Consider the following 21,782-nt stretch of genomic DNA (forward strand, 5'->3'; position numbering starts at 1 on the left):
TTAGGAGAAATAAACACGAGAGGACATGGCTTTAGGGTGAAAGGGGAAAGGTTTAGGGGGAACATTAGGGGGAACTTCTTCACTCAGAGAGTGGTGAGAGTGTGAAACGAGCTACCATCTGACGTGGTAAATGCGGGCTCACTCTTAAGTTTTAAGAATAAATTAGATAGATACATGGATGGGAGAGGTCTGGAGGGTTATGGACTATAGGTCAATAGGACTAGCGGAATAATATTTTGGCACAGACTAGAAGGGCCGAATGGCCTATTTTTCTGTGCTGTAGTGTTCTATGGTTCTATGGTTCTAATTTCAAGAATCCTGCTATTGTTTCTGCATTTAAAAAGTTCACGCCATAACTTTTTATAATAGTTGTTCATGGGATGTGGGCATCACTGACTAGGCTGGCATTTATTGCCCACCCCTAATTGCCCTTGATCAGAGGGAATTTAAGAGTCAGCCACATTGCTGTGGGTCTGGAGCCACATGTAGGCTCACAAGGACGGCAGATTTCTTTCCCCAAAGGGCATTAGCCAGATGGGTGTTTTGCTTTGACAATCGGCAACGGTTTCACAATCATCATCAGGCTTTTTTAATTCCAGGTTTTTATTGAATTCAAATTTCACCATCTGCCATGGTGGGATTCAAACTCTAGCCCCCAGAGCATTACCCTAGGTCTCTGGATTACTTGTCCAGTGACATACCATTATGCCACCACCTCCCCAGCAGAGTCACAATACCCTTGGTAAAGATTTACTTAAAGTGACTTCTATGCAGAGATAATGGAACTATGGGCCAGGAATTTACAACCCTGCTGCAGCGCATCTCCCTCCGGTGGATGCTGCAAGCCATTTAAATCTCAATTCAGCTGGGTGGGAGGGGCTGTAAAATCCTGGCCGTGATGTATATAGATAAGGATAGAGCACTATAGCCCATGTTTTGGATTCCGAGACTATTATTGCTTAGACAAATAAAGCTTTCAGGCTGTACCGCCTAATACCAATTAATACCAATAATTAGTTCATGAGTAATTTCCATGGCACCCATATTTTACTTGCACCATTTGGTTAAATCCTAAAGATTCTGATAGTAATAAGTTACCAGTGAACACTTACAGCTTCCAGAATTTGTTTAGAAAGGGTTGACATGTCAATGCATACCTCAGTATATCAGACAATTTGCCATGTATGCCTTTTTATTCCAGGGAATTAAAAATGCAGATGACATGTATCTTCAGAGTAAAGCAAGATTGCATAGGTTTATCCACAGTTCCTGTACGTAGTAGTACAGGAACATCATTGCTTCATTACAGGCTAGCCATGGTATAGGACCCTTCTATAAGAGCATCTTGTGAATGCATCCTAAAAGGTTGTAGCTGTGGCATTTCTACAATTTGACAAACTGCCTTAAAGCACCGTGAGCATGTGATGATGAGAAGAACAAACTCAACAACTAGCAGTACCTCTCGTGGAAAACCAAGTCCAGGAGTTGCCATTATTCTAAAGGGCCTTATTAAAAATGTATAAGACTTTGGCATGAATTTCTTTATTGAATCTATTCAAAAGTTTGTTTTATTTCCAGAAGCAACATTTAATGTCTACAAACAGTGCAGGAGAAGTTAACATTTTTTTTGTATTATCTGAAATGGTCTACAACTATGTAAACACATTTATTTTAAACAAAGCACCATTATACACTAATACTTCTGTCTGAAAGCAAGCAGCCTAAATTTCTGTTAGTCCCTCATGTGATGATTCATCAATATATAGGACATACAAATTTACTTAGGTGTGCATGCCCCATTAATTCCAATTTACACGCCTGAATTGCTAAAATGTTGTTTGTTTCTCAGCTCAACTTCAATTCTAACACTGTCACTTCAGGATCAGAAGTTGAGATTTAAAGTTCAATATCAGGAATCTAGGCTCCTCACCTAGTTGACACTCTAGTTCTGAAACAAAGTTGATTTTTTGCAGTACCATTTTATGGATGAGATGCTAAGCTGAGGGTGTGATGTGCATGCATAGTTCAGGTCGACAATAAAGATCTTGTTGTATTACCTGAGACAGAAGAGGGGGCCCTCTCCCAGTGTGCTGGTCAGTAGTCCTCTTCAACCAATTCCACCTAAAAGCAGATTATTTGGTCATTAATCTCATTACTACTCATGAAATATGTATACACAATGCATTTTGCCTCAGTATAAAGGTTTTGCACTTCAAATTGTATGTAAGTGAAGTGCTTTGAGACATTTATAAGGAATTTAATCATAATAATAATATAGAAATTCAAGTTTTGTTTTTCTCCTTTGGTTCTTATGCAAGGGTTATAACAATTATGCGTACCCAAGAGTGGTGAATGAGTACAAAGTAGTACCACTGCAGACTGAGCTGGCTGAGTCCTAAAGGACACAACTGCGAGAATGGGCGTGCTGCAGGTGGTGAGGGAACCAACACGAGGGAAAAACATAGTTGGCCTCATCCTCACCAATCTGCCTGTCACAGATGCATCTGTCCATGACAGGAGTGACCACTGTACAGTCATTGTGGAGAAAAAATCCCGTCTTCATATTGAGGATACCTTGCTCCGCGTTGTGCGGCACTATCACTATGCTAGGTGGGATAGATTTCGAACAGATCTAGCAACTGAAGACTGAGCAACCATGAGGCACTGTGGGCCATCAGCAGCAGCAGACTTGTACTCAACCACAATCTGTAGCCACATGGCCTGGCATATCCCCCACTCTACCATTACCACCAAGCCAGGGGATCAACACTGGTTCAATGAAGAGTGCAAGAGGGCATGCCAGGAACAGCACCTGGTGTGCCTAAAAATAAAGTGTCAACCTGATGAAGCAAAACACAGGACTACCTGCAAGCCAAACAACATAAGCAGCAGGCAATAGGCAGAACTAAGTGATTCCACAAATAATGGAGTAGATCTAAGCTCTGCAGTCCTACCACATCCAGTCATGAATGGTGGTGGATGATTAAACAACTCACTGGAGGAGGAAAATCCACAAATATCCCCATCCTCAGTGACGAGGGAGCCCAGCACATCAATGCAAATGATAAGGTTGAAGCATTTACAACAATCTTCAGCCAGAAGTGCGGAGTGGATGATCCATCTTGGCCTCCTCTGAAGGTCACCAGCATCACAGATGCCATTATTCAGCCAACTCGATTCATATCATGTGATATCAAGAAATGGTTGAAGGCACTGGATACTGCAAAGGCTATGGGTCCTGACAATATTCCAGCGATAGTACTGAAGACTTGTGCTCCAGAACTTGCCGTGCCCCTAGTCATGCTGTTCCAGTACAGCTACAACATTGGCTTCTACCCGGCAATGTAGAAAATTGCCCAGGTATGTCTTGCACATGAAAAGCAGGAAAAATCCAACCCAGCTAATTACCACACCACCAGTCTACTCTCGATCGTCAGTAAAGTGATGGAAGGGGTCATCAACAGTGCTATCAAGCGGCACTTGCTTCGTAATAACCTGCCCACTTTGACTTCTGCCAGGGCCACTCAGCTCCTAACCTCATTACAGCCTTGGTTCAAATATGGACAAAAGAGCTGAACTCCAGAGGTGAGGTGAGAGTGACTGCCCTTGACATCAAGGCAACATTTGACCGAGTGTGGCATCAAAGTGCCCTAGCAAGACTGGAGTGAACAGGAATCAGGGGAAAACTCTCCTCTGGTTGGAGTCATATCTAGCACAAAAGAAGATGGCTCTGGTTGTTAGAGGAAAATCAGCTCAGCTCCAGAATATCAAGACAGGAGTTCAGCAGGGTAGTGTCCTAGGTCCAACCATCTTCAGCTACTTCATCAATGACCTTCCTTCCACCATAACGTCAGAAGTGGGGATGTTCGCTGATGATTGCACAATGTTCAGCACCATACGCGACTCCTCAGACACTGAAGCAGTCCATGTCCAAATGCAGCAAGATCTGGACAATATCCAGGCTTGGGCTGACAAGTGGCAAATAATATTCACGCCACACAAATGCCAGGCAATGATCAGCTCCAACAAAAGAGAATCTAACCATTGCCCCTTCAAATTCGATGGCATTATCATCACTGAATCCCCTATTCTCAACAATCTGGGGGTTACTATTGACCAGAAACTGCACTGGACTAGCCATATAAATACTGTGGCTACAAGACAAGGTCAGGGGACAGGGATCCTGCAGTGAGTAACTTACCTCCTGACTCCCCGAACTCTATCCACCATCTACAAGGCATAAGACAGGATTGTGATGGAATACTCTCCACTAGCCTGGATGACTGCAGCTCCAACAACACTCAAGAAGCTCAACACTATCCAGGGCAAAGGAGCCCACTTTATTGGCACCCCATCCATAAACATTCATTCTCTCCTTCACCGATGTCCAGTGAAGCAATGTGTACCATCTACAAGATGCACTGCAGGAATTCACCAACTCTCCTTAAATGGCACCTTCCAAACCCACACCCATGACCACTACCATCTAGGCGGACAAGGGCAGCAGATGCATGGGAATACCATCACCAGGAAGTTCCCCTCCAAGCCACTCACCATCTTGACTTGGAACTATATTGCTGCTCCTTCACTGTCAATGGGTCAAAATGCTGAACTCCCTTCCTAACAGCACTGTGGGTATACCTACACCACATGGACTGCAGCGGTTCAAGAAGGCAGCTCACCACCACCTTTTCAACGGCAATTAGGAATGGGCAATAAATGCTGGTCTAGCCAGCAATGCCCACATCACATGAATGAATAAAAAAACATACAGGAGGAACTATTGCAATGGTAACCAGTTAAGTTTGCTGTTTAATGATCCAATTTCTGTTGATTGGAACTGTAAGAAAAACACCTCGAAATAAAGTTCCAATTCCATTTATGCCATGTTTGACTGCATTTTATTGGAACATTAATATGACAGAAACTAAGGCCTGAATTTTCGCTCCTGGGTCGGAAGCGCAGAGTTCAAACAATTACCCTCTCCACAAAGCCGGCCTTGGAGTAATTGCCCAGAAGTTCAGATTTTCATTCTGGGCACGGTGGGTGAAAATGGGATTCATGGCAGCCACCCTAAAAGAGTTCTGAGGCTGCTGTGTGCAGAGGCGGGCTGGGTGAAAAGCTGGCCTCAGTACTCTGGCACTTTATCAATGCTATAAATAAATGAAATAAAATAAAAAAGCAGCCTTCTAGCCCTCAGCCTTCACACCCCTCACCCCCACACAATCCATGTCCCATCAATGCAAACCCATTCCACCTTCTGACCCCTACACGCCTCCCCATAGCCCCTCATACCCTTCATGTCAGCACATGACACTCTGCCCACTCCCCATGTCCCTCATACCCTCCATGCCAACCCTTGCTCTTCTACCACCCTCCCATGGCCCTTCATACTCTCCATTCCAACATAATCCCCCCACTCATGCCAATAGCCCTTTATAGCCCCTATGCCAACTTAGTGCCAACATATGCCTCCCAAACAACCTTGGTTTTTAATGCCCTCCATGCCAACTCAACCACTATCCACCATAGGCAGACCTCAGGACCCATGATGAAATTAAATTAAGCTCTTAAGTGTTTATTGATGAATTCATCATTTCAAAGAAAATCTCTTCCATTGATAATGCCCATTTAACCTAGTTAACATCCTTTGATTCCTTATAAAAACAAGCATTTGTATTCATTGTCCTACTTCAAAAACTTTAGGAACTGCATAAGCTGTTAATCAAACTGTTGAACTGGCTGGCACCCGATGTGAAATCAGTCTTTCAGCACTCATCGTATTACGGTAAAGGCTCAGACTTATCTCAACAGAGTGAAATAACAAGCACTGTTTTTTAACACTGCAGACATTTTTTTCAAATATTTGAAGGGCTGGAGATTTAAATCCCTTTACAGCTTGGCATCTCTTGTGACAGTTCTCATGACAGCTCTTGTGACAGCTCTCTTGACAATTATAATGAGCCTGACATTCCAATGAGTTTATGTACTTTTTACGCATGTACATGTCTAATTTTAACTATCCCAAAGGTCACTTGACTTCCCCCAAAGGACACCAGAGCTTTCCCAAAAGGGCCTGGACCATACCCAAAGAGTAACTATCTCTTCAAAAGGGTACCTTACCTCTCCAAAGAACTCAGGTAAGGTTAGACCTACTCCCACCAGGTGTGAAATGCACAAGTCATAACTGGACACCCCACTAGTCAAAATCAGATCTTACTGAGGCAGTTGCATTTTAATGTGTGCAGTTGTCTCCATGAACCATAGATATGAAATTTAGAACCCACCCCCATTCCCCCTCGGCGAAAATGATGGGGGCTAGGTTCAAGATAGAAATCCCGGATTTGTGTCTCAGCAGCCATTTTCACTAAGTTGGAGAGCCTTTCCATCTACACAAAAATTCAGGCCTAAGGATATGTTTTGTTTTCCCCAGGCACATACAATATCTGAACTGCAAAGTCATGGACAAATTAACATGGTGCTTAATTTTGGAAAAGCAGCTGATGGCTGTATGGGTCAGAGTTTGAGATTTAAGTTTCAAGTTGAAAAAATGTCCAAGTGGTCTGTTGAACGGCTTTGAAGTTTAGCCGTAAGAAAAGAGTTGAGGGGTGGTGGATCTTCTCTAACATTATGATCTTCACTGGCAGTGATCATGGCTCTACACATGCTTTAAAGAACTCAGACATAACTATATGGCACAAGACCTGGGGAAGCACAGTCCTTGTGGGAGACAAAACCTCGTCTTCATATTTCTAGGTTCACCTAGGTGATGTAGTGATAATGGCGGGAATTTTCCATCCCCTTTGGTATCGGGCATCATGGCGGGTGTGAGCGGACAATATGGCAGGAAGGCCAAAAATCAGTTTCAAGGCATTGTGAAACCAGTTTGCGATCATCTGCTCCATCCATCAATGGCAGCCACGTTTCCTGCTGCTGGACGTCAGGAGCACCATTTTAATACATCTGCACATCATTATAAGCCCTGCTCGCAGGAATCAGCCCCCACCTCAAATTTACTGCCCACATCGGCGGGAAAACAGGCCGGCTTAGAGCATGTCTTGACAAGTGTGACTTGCAGTAGTCAGGACTTACCATTAGGGCCTACCCACATCGCACACATCCAAGGAGCAGAAGACGCTTTAGCCCTACAGCTACCAGAACCTGGAGGAACACGCACATTACCTGCTGAGTGGATTTATATGGTGGTGGCTCCACCGTGAAGCAGCTCACAGAAGGTGGAAGGTGACTGTTGATGTCTGGGGCTGCTTCGGGACCATCAGTGTCTTGGCCCTGGTCTGCTATGGGTGGTCATCGAGGGGGGTGAAGAGGAAGGTCCAGTTGCGACTGGGAGAGGAAGGTGTACCGATGGGGGGCCGTGGGAGAGGAAGGCCTAGGTTTTATTGGGAGAGGAAGGTGTACTGGGAGGTGTGAGGTTGGGAGGGGGGGTGCGGAGTATGGGGGAAGATGGTGCATTGGGGGAGAATGCAGCAACTGAGGATGTAGGTGTAGGGGTGTGGAAGGCATAAGGGAAGGAGTCTGGGGGGGAGCAGGAGTTCGTAGGGGGGTGGGGGTTGGGGAAGGAATCCAGCAGAAGGGAGAATTTTGGGGGAGGAAGGAATAAGGGTGGAGGAAGGGGTAGGGTAGGGATGTCCAGGCGAACATGCAAGGAAGAGGCCTGTGGAGGCAATGACTGCCTCCTGGGGAGCGAAGTGAGGTTGGCATGGTAGGAGGGGATGATGAGAATGAGAGGAGGCAGAGGGGGTCGGTGGAGTGGGAGGGTGAGAGTGCGATGGTAGCAGTAGAAGGTACGGCGAGGGTTGTTGGAGGGGACTCAGGTAGACACGGATGCTGGGAGTGGAAAGGGGGAGGTCGGGGACATCAATGTGGATGGGGATCGGATTCTTAGGAAGATGGGGAATGTGCACATTCACCTGGAGATGTTGGAAAGAAAAGGTTTTGGCTGGCAGGTGACAGTGGGGAGGTGGAAGGTGATGCCCGGGGGTGAAAAGTGATGGGGGGAAAGGACGTGGGTGACTTTGGGAGGGAAAAGGATGGGGGTGCTGAAGACATACTTAACAACCAGCATGTTTCTAAAATCGAAAGTGAGTGGAGCCTCATGTTGGGCTGGCAGAAATGCTACATGGGAGTATGATCAGTGGATGGGCGGGGATGCAGGTCAGCTCAGGTGGACAACTGAAAGAGAACCCCAGCAGGCAGCATTGAAAACGCTCGGGACAGTGAGATGAGTGTTATGAAGGAATGCTCCATGTGCGTGGGATAATGCTTGCACGAGGCTCTGAAAGGCCCTGCCACACACACACTTCTCGCTCCAGAATCACTCATGGTCCAGCTGTGTGCAGCTGAACTGCTAGTGGGGGGAGGGAAGGATGGGCGGGGGGTCGGGGGGAGGGCGGGGGGTGGAATGCAGAGGGAGGACTTGCAAAGTCTGTAAATTAAATTATTCAGTGAAGGTGAATATATTTTCAGATTATAAATTGAAAAAATGTGTTCATCTCTACCACTTGTGATCAGAAATTCTTAACTTTTCTAGGCCTACTACTTCTACTAAGTGCTGCCCTGACATCCGCAGGAGTGTGGAGTCAAATTCAATATGTTGCATTGACCACAGCTGGAGGGTGGCAGTGATGTGCTTAGGCAAAACTTCACATACCCACCCAGCATGGTAGCTACCAGCTGCAGTGAAATTGCACAGCCTAGCCTTCAATTTTGGCCTATATCCATGTGGACTGCCAAGTAGAATTTAATCTGCAAGCCAATCTCGTTTAGTAATTGAGACAGGTGAAGGTCTTGGTATAAGATTGATATGTTTTGTACTTGAAGAGAAGGCATTGTGCATTAACAATATTGGACTGACAGAGCATGGAATGCCTCTGCAACAAGGTTACATTGCAGACTATGGAGGAAAAGAGTAGGGAATTAAGCCATGTCACCCACCAGGGGACACCAGTGTTGGCCTTTGATACTGCAGTTGAGGTTTCCTCTACCTTTTTCATTTGTACCAAACACCATTAGATTGTCAGGCCTCAAACAATGTCCAATGGTTGGCCCTGTTACCTCTGATGGCTTTGGTGTGCATCCCCTGGAAAACCCAAAACTCTCAAGGCCCTGGCTTGCTTTGGCTGTCCTCCTGTGGGCCAGCTACTCCCACTGCAGTGACAGAGGAGGAGGTTGAGGGGGTCACAGGCAAAGGCGACTCGGAGGGAGTGGACAGCCCCTGCGATTCCTGAATGGATGACCCAGGGGTGTCCAGCTGCTGCTCCTCCACCCTTCGGGTGCCCAAGTGCCCCAGCCTGACTCCTTGAGGGGAAGGAGCACCTGGGGGGGCCGTTGAGGTGCCCTGTTTCCCTCTTGCGTTGCCACTGCAGGAAGTCACCCATGGCTACCGTGATGGAGTGCAGGTGTGCACACATCTCTGCATTCTGCTGGACCAGGATCTCCATGTTATCCACCATCCTCCCCATGGACCTCTCCATATGTGCACATGTGGGCACCACTTCATCAGAGAGCAGGTGGACGCACTCCTCCAACTCACATGCCTCTCTGTTGAGGGCTTCCAACAGCTCTGCCTGATAGTCTCCCGCCTTCTGCTGAATCTCCAGGGTGAGTTGGAAGGCCGAATCCAGAGACTAGTCATCTGACTCAGATCTCACAGGCGCCTCTTCCCCAGCAGTCCTCCGAGTGCCTGGGAGCTCAGCTCAACCTGCCTCCTTCTGCAGCAGACATGTGTCTGTGTGGTGACCACCAGATTGTGAGCCTGAGCCTTCTCTAGATCTAGGTCCCACCCAGGTCTGTGTCTCTGTGCTTTTGGGGGTTGTGGATAAGCACTGTGATGGGCCTTCCAGGCTGCTTATTTCCAGCTGTTCACTGGAGAAGGAGTCCCCTTGGCTGGAGGTGAGGATGTGGATGGAGCTGAGGGACTGACTGACTGAGGGTGTCAGTCGCTTGGCAGAGCTTCCTGTGAACCAAATTAGAGATAGCTAGTGCATGGCAACAGAGTCAAAAGCAGGAGAGAGAACACTCACAGTTGTGTTGAGAGAGGGATGATGTGGTGCAGGATCCTCACGAGGGTGTTCGCCGCAGGCCTCACCGTCATCGCAGGTAAGGTCCATGTCCTCACTAGTCAGCTCCTCAAAGTGAGTGAGGGGCCTAATGTGGGCCACTCCACCACCCCCCGGTCTGGGACCTCTCCCTGCTGTTGTGAACCAGTTTCTCCTGCATGAAAACAGATGGAGAGAGTGTGAGCAGGACAAATGGCACTGCATGGAATGAATGTTTGTGTGGTGAGCGGAGCCATGGACGGGATGAAGATGCGAGTTTCAGAGGATATGAGACTGATTGAGATTTGAGGGTGTGTGTGAGTGTTACTGGTGTTGTACCTTGAGGTGGGAGATCCCTGTGGGTGTATGATGGGTTTGTGAGTGTGTGAGTTGAGAGTGATGAGAAGAGTGACTTACCCTGGTGGAACGGCTGAGATTATAAATCCACTTCCTGCACTAGATGGCTGCCCTCTTTGGCAGAGCATTGTCGCCGACCACTGCAGCCACCGCCTCCCATGTTGGATTGGTGAAATTTCTTGCTGGCCTTTGCCCAGAATGGGGGTAGAGGACAACATAGCGGTCCTCCACTGCATCCAGTAGGTGCTCGAAGGAGGTGTCGCTAAATCTGGGGGCACCTTGTTTCATCCCTTTTGGCAGCCATCAGTTCCCAGCAGCTTCCTATCCCTTGAAGAATGTTAGCTCTTTGCAGGGGCAGTCTTTACATGTGACACCCGGTTTACCGGAGGCCTGAGGTGACGGTGGGGCAAAAGGAAGCCCTGCCAGTGACCCGGCGTGTTTCCCGGGAATGAATAATCGATGAGGCAGGAATGGGACGATACACCGTGAAAACCCGTCATGGCGGCAGTAGGTAAAACATCCTTTTTCCCGCCCACTACTGCACTTTGTATAAACCTGGGACAATTCTGCCCAATGTCACTGGACTAGTAATCCAGAGGCCCAGGCTAACGTTCTGGGGACAATGGTTCAAATTTCCACCAGGGCAGCTGTTGGAATTTAAATTCAATTCATAAATCTGGAATTAAAAGCAAGTTTCAGCAATGAAACTAATATCAATTGTAGTAAAAATCCATCTGGTCAACATTACTGTGGGTCTGGAGTCACACGTAGGCCAGGCCAGGTAAGGATGGCAGATTTCCTTCCCGAAAGGACATTAGTGAACTATTTAGGTTTTTACAACAATCAAAGATAGTTTCATGGTCACTATTACTGAGACTAGGGGCAGGATTTTCCCCCTGTTGAGGGGGAAGTTGAAGTGCGAGCGCACAAGAGGCACGCTTCCGATTGGCGCCCCTGATTTGGGGCGCGTCGCCATTTTATGCGGGCTGGCCAATTAAGGTCCGCCCAGCGTGACGTCAGCCAGGAAGTGCTATGCACTCCCTGTACGGGCAGGGGGGGACCCCTAAACCCGAGAGTGCACTCTTTCGCGCATGCACACGAAAGAGTGCACTCATCTCCCTGAGGCTAAGTGCAGTCTCAGGGCGATCGGCTCTACTGTCAAATATATTAAAAATAGAAAAGAAAAATCCCTGACATGTCCCTCATGTAACACTGTCACATGAGTTGGGACATGTCCATAACTTTTTAAAATAATTTAATTAAATGTTTAAAAACCTACATGAAATCTCATCCTGCCCGTAGATGAGGTTTCATGCTGTTTCTGAAGCCCGCCAGGGCTACTGGCCTGCCCGGCAACCTTGAGGTTGGACGGGTATGTCCATTAATTAGTTCAATGACTGTGTCAATGGCCTCAATTGGCCATTGACAGGTCGGCAGGCGCACAGCTGATTTTGCTGCACCTCCGCCTACCTGAAAATTTAAATGGGGCGCGGTGACGTCGGGAGTTCCGCCCGTCATTTTACGCATCGCCGAGCGGGCCCCGCCTCCCGCTCACCGACGGGAAAATCCTGCCCGAGGTTTTTATTCCAGATTTATTAACTGAATTCAAATTCCACCAGCTGCCGTGTTGGGATTTGAACACATGTCCCCAGTGCATTAGCTGGGTCTCTGGATTACAAGTCCGGCAAAATTACCAATACATCACCATCTACCTCTGGTTCATCAATTCTCATCAAAAACTGTAGACATCTTTAACTTCCTCAGTCTTTCATTCTTTAGCTAAGAACTTATAAAACTCATGCTTGGCACATCTAATCCTTGACATTTCTATGGGCAGAATTTTGCCCTTGACGGGTGGGCGGGTCCGACCAACTCGGCGGCAGGTGGGCAGCCGATTGCTGCCGCCGAAACGGGATGCGCCACTATATTCCGCGGGCGGGCCAATTAAGGGCCACCCAGTGGGTAAGCGAATCCCGTGGAGAACGGGAAAATAGTCACTGGGGCATGCGGCCTCAGACTGCCGGTTCCAATGGGGAACCAGCAGTCTGTATGAAGAGTGACCAGGCAGCCTGCTTGAGGCAGTACACCATGGCCACTCGCGGAGAGAGGGAGGGTGCTGTGGTTCCACAGGAGCATGAGCAGGAGGAGGGGGGCAGGCTGGAGAGGCCAGCGGGGGCCAGTGTGCCCCTCGATTCTCCGATGCATGCCTTGCTGTCCTCTTCCAAGAGGTGTCCAGCCGTTGGGATGTGTTGTATCCGGAGGATGGGAGGAGGAGGGCCCCTCATGTCACTAGGCAGGTGTGGGAGGAGGTTGGTGATGCTGTCAGCGCCCATGATGATGTGAGGCACACAGGCACCCAGCGCCGAAAAAGATTCAATGATTTGTGCTCTGGAAGGGTGAGTACCATGTCAGCCTTGGCTATTTGACCCAGCAGGTAGCCTTAGCCTTTGAGCACCTCCCCCACCTCCACATCTTGCTGTCGTTACTGCATTGGGCATTTGGCGCCGCTGGGTGAGCAAACGGGTACTGACCATGCTTACATCAGCCTTAGTGGTTGAGGAGAAGATGGGTTCTCCCCGCAGCATATGTTGGTGTTTGTCGCATTTGAGTAGTCTGGGGGTAACCTGCAGGTGAGGCAGCTAGACACATACTCAGAACTCCAACACATGTCATATTGATGGTTATGAGATGGTGGAAGGGGAGCATCAAAGTGTCGTGACCAAGAGCCATCTGCTGGCCTCGGCACCGCACCTAGTTGCGCCTCCTTGCCATGGGCGCAAAGAACGGTGTGTTATTCAAAGTGATGGACGCCGAATGTGTCCAAGGTGGCCATTGGGGGAGGGGGTTGGGAGCAGCCGTAGTGTCTTCTGGGCACTGATCACCAGTAGTGTGGACAGGAGCCACTGGAGGCCTCAGATGAGCCACTGTGGTTGGGGTGCGGCGTGCGTGCTGAGTACATGAGCGATCAGCCCCAATAAATCCTCTTCTCTGTTTTGCAGGTAAAAAGTCAGTGTAATGCCCGGGAGCGCCAGGGGACTGGTGGTGGGCGCGTCCTGCTCCAGCGCCTCACAACATTTGAGGAGCAGGCCATGGAGCTGGGGAGGAGGCAGGCGGCCAGGGCGGCCGGGAGGGGGCGAGGCTGGGGTCCAGCGGCCAGGTATTTGAGGTCCACAGTCCCATCCACTCTGTCTGACCACCATCCAAAGCACTGATGTTTGCTGCAATCGTTAATGCAGCAACACTGCTCATTCACAGACTGAGACACTCAGACGTGTGGGTCATACACAAAGGTCCCTCGTCCCCTTGAGGATTTGCGTCTCCACCACCTTCCAAAGTCACCTTTTCCCATTTGTGACCACTATCCCCATGGCCTAACATGCCATGGCATCACTGTTGCACAGCCAAAGACTTATTGCATCTTAGGGGGTTTGTACCTCCAGCACCCTTTCAGCCAGTGCGTCCCACATTACTCTGTCCAAAAGGTCCTCAGCACCTCAGCTGTGAACCTCATGGCACTCAACTTAGATAAATGCCACCATGTTACTCATCCCTGTGCCAAGGGGAAATGTTGCCTTCTGCCCACCCTATGCCCCTCCTAACAGTGTAAAGGTCAATAATTTGACCTCTCAATTTCCTGTGATCCACGGCAAATGTCGCAAGTGTTTGCAATGTTTCCTCAGCCCCACAACTATCCAGGCCAGCATGCATCCAGGTCAGGTAACTCTGCGCTTTTCCAGCTCCAATGGTACATAACATGCCATATGGCATTCCTGAGGCCATCTCACCAACCTATCTGCATGTGCATCTAATGGTTGGGGCTCCTCTTGACTCTTTTCCACCCCACCAATGTTCATCTCCTTAGGGTCTTGAAGAGTGAGCGACTTATGAGGCTGGGGGGGAAAGGGATGAAAGGTTTAACTGACTGAACGCTAACTGATGCACTCTCCTTGTTGTTAATATCAGCATCACCACTGCATGGCCGCACCCCAAAGACACCGCAGCCCCACTCCACACCTGAGGCCCAACAGGTGCAACTTGCGGCACATCATTTCAGCCAGCCAGGCATCAGCGCAGTCACAAACACTTCGGTAGGGAATTTACCGTCGGCTAGTGTCCTGGGTCACAGTGGAGAGGGCACTTCACAATCGCTGGAGGAGATGGCAGTGACAGAGAGTGCCGATGGCTCCAGCAGCCGGAGGGCTGCAGGGGACCAGGCACATGCTGAGTCTGGCACTGATGATGTGCCTCTGGAGTTATCACCAATGCAGCAACTGCAGGACAAGCAGCAGGAATCATGTTTGCATCTGGCAGGGTTGCATGAGGGTGTGCTTCAGTTGGTCTTTGCGATGGAGGAGTCCAGGCAGAGTGCACGTGAAGGCATGAACCTCCGGACAGAGCTTCAGGCTTCCTCCATTGAGAGATTGGCAACTGTCATGGAGATAGGGTCAATCGGATGGAAAATCTTCTGATTGGGTTACGCTCTGACCTGCAAGCCCTCACACCGGTACTGGCCATGGGTGGTCATTCCCAATGTGGGAGATGTTGTGGACACCAAGCGTCAGCGCTCGGTGCCCATGCATCTGCAGTGAGCAGGGAGGTCCAATGGGACCTCATGTCAACGCAGCAGCTGCCTGTTGTCGCTGCGAGCTCCTCTCAGGGCGCTCCGGATGAGGGCAGCAGCTCCTCCGCCCCTCTGCCAGTCAACGTTGCTTCAGTTGAGGCTGCGACAACTGGGGAGGTGCCAGTTCTGGAACTGGCCACTCCCTCCCAGGCGGGGCCATCACAGGCTCCACGGGCCACAGGACGCCCGCCAAGGTCATCGACGCCAATAGCACAGCAGAGTCAGCAGGCTGTCTCACAAGCCACTCTGAGTGATGGGGCGGTACCAAGACGAGGCAGCCGCAAACGTAAAGCATAAGGCACGTTAGGCACTCCACGGGTTTGTCACTGGTGATTTTGTGTTGGCCTTAGAATAGGGAACAAAATTCTTCTTATTGTAATGGAGAAGTCTGTGTTATTTTTTTGGACACAATAAAGTCCACTTTTCTGACCATGGCTGAGGGTCTTTTGCTTGTGGTGCATTTTTCTTTTTCACAGACATATCATGAGTGTTTGAGTGGACATTGATGTTTCTGTACTAAGCCCTTAGTTGCAGCTGATGAGGTGGAAGATGTAGTACCTAAGTGCCACATGTGGAAGTGCCAGGCAATGCTGCTCCTGCTGATCCATGTGTGTGGAGCTAGCTGAAGGTTCTTTGGATTAAATGGTCCTGGATGTCCCTGCCTCCTTGGTGTAGTAGTGGGTCAGCATGCTGCCCTCCATCATCACCCTGTCTTCCTCATCCTCTGAGGCATTGCTGATTCATCATGTGCAGCCTCATCCAGGGCGTCAAGGTCTTCATCGTCAACTGCATCCCCCCCTTTCCAGTGCAAGATTGTGCAGAGCGCAGCATGCTACCACTATCAGAGAGACGTGATCTGGGGGGGTACTGGAGTGCGCCCCCTGAGTGGTCCAGTGCATCTTGAGAAGGCCGATGGCTCTCTCCACCACAGCCCTTGTGGTGCCCTGGCTCCTATTGTACCGCTGCCCAGTTTCTGTTCTTGGATGGCGGAGAGGCGTCATGAGCCACCTTCTGAGGGGATAGCCCTTGTCACCCACCAGCCAACCATCCAGCCGAGCCGGAGCACTGAAGACCCCCGGCACCTGCGAGTGTCTGAGGATGTAGGCGTCGTGGGAGCTGCCTGGGTACCTTGCACAAACTTGCAGAATCTGAACCCTGTGATCACACACTATCTGCGCGTTCATGGAATGGAAGCCCTTCCTGTTGACGAAGGCACCGGGCTCACCTGCTGGCGCCTTGATGGCCACATGTGTACAGTCTATTGCACCCTGGACGCGGGGGAAGCCAGCAATGGCTACATAGCCTCTGGCTCACTGTGCCTGACTTGCCTGGTCGCAGCGGAAGTGGTTGAAGGTCAATACCCATCTGAACAGAGTGTCTGTAACCTGCTTGACACAAGTGTGGACAGCTGATTGGGAGCCACCGCAAAGATCACCCACCGAGTCCTGGAAGGAGCCAGAGGCATAGAAGTTGAGGGCAACTGTGAGCTTCAGAGCCGCTGATATGGGGTGTCCTCCCACACAGTTAGGAGATATCTCACGGCCAATCATCTGACAGGTATAGGTGACTGACTCCCTTGTCAGTCGGAGCCTCCTTCGGCACTGCACCTCAGTCACATTGAGGTAGCTGCTTCGCCGCCTGTATACCCTGGCAGCAGGATAGTGGCGTCTTCTGCAGCCCCTTCCACCTTGGACAACCTCTTGGTCCTGGGCCCCTTGTGCCCGTGCCTGGCCTCCCAAAGGTAGCTCCCCTGGAGGCTGATTGTCCAGTGCTGGCCTCCTCCTTATTCTATCCCTCCCTTCCTCCTCAGAGGAGCTGCCTCCAGTGGTGATGTCAGAACCCATACCCCCGGGCTAAATGGAGGCCTACGGAAAGCTGCAGGCCCGATAAAGATTACAGTCTGCATACTGGTTTCAAAGAACACAAAAAGCTCTTGGAAACCGATGTGAACTGCTAACAATCAAACAGGCAACTTTAAAACACTTTCTGCAATTAAAGCTTTGTGGAAAACATGAACAACCCCTCTGAGTCCACATATCCCGCCAGTGCATGAGTTTTATTAAAAAATCTCCTACCCACCTGCCCGTTGGGCCCCTGCTCCGACCCAAAGTTCGTACGGGCCCCTCAAAGTCCTGGACAATTGGCAAGTTAAGGGCCTTAACGAGGCCTTCAATTAATGGCGGGCAAACATCCCGCCGGTGAGCGCGCCCACCAACCGAAATATCGCGATGCCACGCGCTGATGTCAGGACGCTCGCGCGACGTCAGCGCACAACATTTTAAGCGCTGACGTGCAGGCCCCGCCACCCGCGCGTCAGCCAGAAAATTCTGCCCTACGTTTTTTAACCTTGATGACATCTTGCATTGTTTCTTCATCTATATCCGCCAATCAAATAGAAAAAATGCTTTCAACATTAGGAAAATAGCCGCAAAATGGGAGAAGCATTTCTACCATCCGGGATAATCTGGGATAACACAACAAGCAAAATAATAAATGTTTAGGAAAGGAACTGGGTTCACTCAGATATCTGGCATCAATTATGTAGCGTAATTAAGTCAGGAAGCATTGCTATGTCAAACCAGAAGTGGTGTGTGCTGCCTTTAATTGCATAACTCTTTTATCAAAGCTTTTTATTAATTCACAAAAACAACAATTACTTAACTGTTCTTTTAAATAATACAGGATACTATTGGTGAGAATCATTTTACTGCCAATGTTCATTGACTACTGTAAGGCTAGTCAGGCTGAAAAACAACCAAATGCCGGAGACTTAAAAAAAACAGGCTTCATATATGCAGTAAGATTTTACATCAATTCAATATAAATAAATTAAATCAATTACCTTCCATAATTATGGCTATATGAGAAAAACCTACAGTAGTAAATATTGGGAGTTTTTACTTGGAGTGATTCAATAGTGAAGAAAAATTGGAAGATTTTATTTTCTGGGGGGAAGAAAATACCCAGCTTAGCTCATTCCAACTGGTTACAATTTACAATCTCGACAAGGCTGACATTTGCCATAAGAAGTGTCAGTTGAGTGTCATAAAAATGTTTCATTAAAATGATTCTGTACCTAGGAAGTGCCAAGATAGATTATAGTTTGGATCTGGATTGTATGAACAATTTAAATAGAACTGCCACCAATATTGCAGAAAATATGTTTGCATTTTTATATTAGTATAATATCTCATATAATATTATAAAAGCTATGAGGTTACTAGGCAGTTCAGCATACTTCAGAAATAAACTTCTGTTTCAAGCATGGCATTCCATTTAATTAACTCAGTTTTTAGCAGCAATTGAAAAAAGAAATTGGAGGAATAAGTACCGACTAGAGAGAATTGACTATTGGAAATGACCTTTATTGAAGGTTTCTTTATACTCAATTTTGAAGGATTTAAGGGGTCATATTGATTTGCAGCACATTAAAAACCCTACAATAGATACATTGGATGGAAGAGGATCAGAGAATTTCACCTCCTATCAAACTGAAAAAAAATATTGACCTAAGAGCAACTGGGCTTATTAAACCTTTGCTTGTTGAATTTACTCCTTTGCCATGATTCAGTTGTTAGCGGATGAACTGAAAATATAGAATAGCAATATTGGTAGTAGAATCACATTATTTTTCCACAGATTAAAAAATTTTGTAGCTATGTAAAAAATGCAAATACAAAAACCTGTTCTCACTCTAGCCTATAGTAGTAGGTAACATAAAGAAGTGTTGACTTTCCCATAGATCAGGGTGACAATTATATATCTTCTAGAAACTTGCTGGGGAAAAAAATACCATTGTTGCAGACCTGACAGCAGGTTGTTCCCCATCATCTTAGTTAGGACATTGTGTGTGGAGGTCGACATTTTTTCCAGAAATGAAGGAAAGATCTAAGTACGCAAGTGATGAAGTGCTACATTTCATCATCAAGTCTGTCATCTTAGAGCTGAGTCAAGATTACAAGCTTACGTTCTTTGTTGGTCCTCTTTGACCATGTTTAACTAGGTTTCATGATGTAAGATTAAGCATTGCATGACTGCAACCACACAAATTACCCTTGGAGAAGTGTGTAAGTGCCAATCATATGCATCTCTATTTTCTTTTTTTTGATTAAATTAATAAGAATGATTGAAACATAAATGTCAGATGAGAACAAAATTAGGCTGGCTGTGATTTCAAAAGTCCCAAGTTTAAACTGGAGAAGATTTTCCGGCCTGGAAAGGCACTTGGCTCAAAATTTCCTGAGGTCGAGTTTCTTGTAACAGACAACAAAAACTTGGGGAATCTACCCTTTACTGTTAGTGGTCACAATGCCAACAAATCTCATGCTGAATTGTCCATCTCAGCAATGTTGAAGAAAGGCGGATCAATTCCTGTGATATTCCGCAGTAAACTCCTCACCTCGTGAGCAAAGATTCTTAACAATGGAATAACAAAAAAGGACCAATACTGTTCGATAAAATAATTGTTGTTTTGAATGCTTCCCTTCACTTGACTTATTTGACGTAGCTTGTCTCTTAATAGCAATTTTATATCTTCTTTTATTGAAAGATAGTCGTTTTGATTTTCTGTTTATATGATAATTTAGCCTGGTGATGTGAATTACTCTGGCAGTGTATAATGATCCAAATCTTTATAATGATGAGAAACTTAGACAATATAAATATGCTATTTAGTGCAGACTGATAAATAATAGTCAGAATATCAAATTAACAAGCCTCGAGCATGAAACACATTATTTTCCACATTCTGGCGTGATTTTTGTTCAATTATTTTTTGCCTTGAAGCATGAGTTGGAGCAAGAGCTGCTAGCACTGGATATTGGAACATGGGCCAGGATTTTACGGCCCTTCCTGCCTGGTGGGATAATACGGTCCCGCCGAACTGAATGGAGAATTAAATGGCTCGCCGCATTCGCCAGGGGGAGACACACCATGGCAGGACTGTAAAATCCTGGCCATGGTTCCATTTTAGGCACCCAGGCCAGAATTTTACCAGCATGTTGTAGATCCTTATGGCAGGACTAAATAGTGCTCCAGAGCCCACGGGGGAAGCTGACCGCAGGGTCAATTTTACCACCTGTGGTAATTAAGAGATCGCTACTGGGATCACCATCCGAATTGAGGCACCCAGGTATGTGGAAAATCTTTGCTGTATGCCGGGACCAGGCAGGTAGGCCCCAGAGATTAGAGGGTGAACCCTCAAGCAGTGGTGTCACGGCCATGGTGTGGCCATTGCCACCTTGAATCTTCTGAAAGGTGCCTCAACCGTTAGTAATCACTGCAGACCACTTAGACTAACTGGGGGCTGCTCTGTAGCTTGTAAAATGGGTCGTAAAATGGCTGTCAATGGCTCAATTATTTAACTTAACCAGCAGCCTGCCCTGCGCTGTTGCCATTCCCACCTTTGATAATGTTCTGGGTGACAGAAACACTTTAGACTTCCCTCCTGAAGCCTTCTGCTACCAGTTTACCACCCCTACCACCTCCCAGCCTACCTCCAGAGGGCTGGTAAAATTCAGCCCAAATCTCAGCATTTAGTAAGCTAAAGTCAGGTTTAGCACAGTTACATGTAGAATCAAGTCACACTGTTCTGCCCCAAGTGCCTCAACTCCAGTTGAGCAACCCTACTGTCCTGGTATGACATTTCCACTTCAAACTGCTACCTTGCTATGACCTTCGCTGCAAATCTTTTTAGCATCAGTTAATACAGCCCAGGTCCAATATAAACACATTGAAACTTCTTGATTACATTTCAAATAGTCTGCTTTGCCTGTTAGCCACAAGAGTCATATCATCCAGTCAGTTTGGGTTAGGTTCATATGAAATTCTTAGAAGTGGAAGGAGAGTGTGCTAATACAGAAACCAATGCTCCATTCATTTGTTCATGAGGCAATCACTTGAATTGCCCTAGAGGTTGTTCTGAACCCTTTGAGATGTGGAAGAGTAGTAATGGCTGGGTACTGCTGAGTATTGAAGCTACTTGGTTAAAAGTTCGATCAGCTTTCTGTTTGAATAAGGGAAGGCCATTTAACTCATCTAGCATTGTGCTCTTTTAGGGACTATTCTGTCTTTTCTTCCTCTACATGAAGTCCATGCTTCTATTTACTGCTGAATCAGGAACTTAGACTTTCACTTCAACTCAGCGGATATATGTTCTATCAAATGAACAAATTATGGAAATCCATCTGTGCACTATGTTAAACAAATTGATTAATGTATCCTATTCAGTTCACAATTTCAATGTTGACCTGTTTAAAATAAAATAAGATCATATGTGCTGGTGAAATATATGCACGGGAAGAGCTTCTTTTGTTATTAGAATAAATACAGAAAACGCTGGAAAACTCAACAGGGACCAACAGCATAATATAAAAGCAAAAAACTGCGGATGCTGGAAATCCAAAACAAAAACAAAAATAAAAATACCTGGAAAAACTCAGCAGGTCTGACAGCATCTGCGGAGAGGAACACAGTTAACGTTTCTAGTCCATATGATTCTTCAACAGAACTGTCAGTTCGCAGTTCATCTCCGCAGATGCTGTCAGACCTGCTGAGTTTTTCCAGGTATTTTTATTTTTGTTTTTGTTAGGGGCCAACAGCATCTGGGGAGAGGGAAATAGAGTTAATGTTTCAGGTGAAAGACCTTTCATCAGAACTGTTATCATTGGCCCCGAGCAGTGCTGTTTTTGTTCAGATTTCTGCACTTTTCACCTATGAAGAGAGTACAAGGATCAACAAGAGCATAT

This window comes from Cetorhinus maximus, chromosome 7, assembly GCF_964194155.1.
Source record: "Cetorhinus maximus chromosome 7, sCetMax3.hap1.1, whole genome shotgun sequence".
Classification (NCBI taxonomy): Eukaryota; Metazoa; Chordata; class Chondrichthyes; order Lamniformes; family Cetorhinidae; genus Cetorhinus; species Cetorhinus maximus.